A 2,443-nucleotide genomic window follows, 5' to 3' on the forward strand; every position below is an offset into this window, starting at 1 on the left:
AAATATGAACCTGGGAGATTTTTGGCACGTTTGTGTTAAGCAGAGAATGTGAATTTCTCTGGCAAGCACTGGAAAGATCATTTGGATTCTGCCCAGGTTTCAGTCAAAGAGGTTGGATTTCCACATACAAAATTAAAATTAGCTCCAGCTGAAGTTCTTTTACAGACTGACGTTAAAATTGTAGGCATGATATTAGATTTTTTTTTTAAATGGAGAAATGAATAAATGAAATAATAAGGAAAGCCTTTTTTAAACTGAAACTTCTTAGATATATTAAACCATTACTAAAGTTATATCAGTTTAGAACAATTTTACAATCTATGCATTTAAGTCAAATTGACTTGTGTAATATTACTTTGTTGGGTCGACCAGATTTGCAACTATAATCCAGAATGCAGTTTTTCATTCCCTTAGCAGATCTTCACTCAAGCATCTCTTCAGGGCAAGCTGTTTTACTCCTTAGGATCTTGCCAGGTACTTGTGACTAGAGAATGACACGGTGACAAAATTCATCACCGTTCCCGTGGATAACGGCGGGAAGCCATCTTCATGTCATTCTTTAAGGAGAGAAGGAAGAATCAGAATATGAATGGCCACAACCACTGACCCGCAAGCTTTGCTTTGAAGAATGCTGGTGTAGAAGGACCGAGGTTGAAATAGACACTACAGAATGACAGTCTCTGGTATCCAGAGCAGATATTGTGATGTCATAATGCCTCATTCCACCAGTGCCTAAGAGCCAATCACATCAGTGATGTCACAATGGCTTCATTATCCTTGGCTCACATAAGCACAGCCACTGACCCGCAAGCTTTGCTTTGAAGAATGCTGGTGTAGAAGGACTGAGGTTGAAATAGACACTAGAAAATGACATGGGATTATTTCCCGCGGTTATCCGCGGGGACGGGAACGGTGATGAATTTTGTCACTGTGTCATTCTCTACTTGTGACCTAGGTTGGCCACTGGTGGAAACAGGTTACTAAGGGGTCCTTTTATCAAGCTGCGGAAGGGGTTTAACGTGTGTAATACCGCGCATTAAACCGCCTGCCGCGCTAGCCGGTAACACCTGCATTGAGCAGGCGTTAGTTTTTTAGCCGGCCGTGGGGGTTAGCGCATGACGAAATGTCCGACGCGCTAACCCCGCTAGGGCAGCTTGATAAAAGGAGCCCTAAGTTTCAAGTTTATTTAAAATTTCTTATACTGCCCAATCAAGCCTTCTAGGCGTTGTATAAAAACACCAAAACGATGTGCCAAATAAAATACATTTTAAACAAAAACTGACCTGGGGTAATGACAGTTTTTAAAGACGTTGACAAACGGGAACAAAAGGGTAGATGGGTTAGAACTACAATTGATAGAGAGAAAGAGAACACGCAAGGGGAAGAATAATAAAGGTAGGGGGAACTGAAGGTAAAAACATTTCTTAAATCTAAGTCGCCCTTAAAAGGACAGTTTAAGTTACAAAAGCATCGAGAAAGAGAAATGTCTTTAACGTCACCTTAAAGTTGGCAAGAGTTGATTTTTCATGTAAGTAATTTGGGACACTGCTCCAAAGAGAGGGGGCGCTAACAGAGACTAAGCTTGATGGGCCGTTAGGCCTGTCCCAGTATGTCAACTCTTATGTTCTTATTCTTGGCACCTAAATCATGTCACCCTCTTTATAGAGTGTTAAATATGAATAGATCATGAATGAAAAAAGAAAGTAGCAGAGGTATTTTATTCTATTTGATATTAGGATCTCAGCTAAAGGGCTCCTTATACGAAGCCGTGTTAGCGGTTTAACGCACAAAATAGCACGTGCTAATTTGCCGGCCGCGCTAGCTGCTACCGCCTCCTATTGAGCAGGCGGTAGTTTTTTGGGTAGCGCAGGGGTTAGCACACGCTAAAAAGGTGCATGCGATAAAGCCGCTAACGCGGCTTCGTAAAAGGAGTCCAAAGTGTTTGAATTCATCATGATTATCCAAGCTTCCAAAAGAGTGAATGCATTATATTAAGTTTTCTCTATTAAACTCTCTGTCACCTAACCACACTGATAGTTCTTTTCTTCACTTGCTGGGAAGCAATGGTGTAGTAAGAAAGTGGAAGAGGGTGAACCACCCCAGGTGCCGTTTTCGCAGGGACTCCTCACACTTCTTCTCCTCTCAATCCCTTACATATCTCTCGAAATGGTCAACGGCCCAAGCAGCATCTTCCACCTGCTGCTCGCACCAGCCTTGGCTCTTTACTGATATCACTTCCTAGTAGTAGGACCAGGACAGGATGTCAGAAGGGGGTCTAAGACCGGCACGAGCAGCAAGTGGAACATGCTGCTTGGGCCGTCGATCATTTCAAGAGGCACGTGGGGGTGGGGGGTGGACGGACGCTCAAGTGGCTATGAATTGGGGTGTGGCCAGATGCCAACCTCCCCAGTTACGTCACAGACAAATTTTATGTGCTACAGAA

This window comes from Geotrypetes seraphini, chromosome 3 (assembly GCF_902459505.1).
Source record: "Geotrypetes seraphini chromosome 3, aGeoSer1.1, whole genome shotgun sequence".
In the NCBI taxonomy this organism is placed as follows: Eukaryota; Metazoa; Chordata; class Amphibia; order Gymnophiona; family Dermophiidae; genus Geotrypetes; species Geotrypetes seraphini.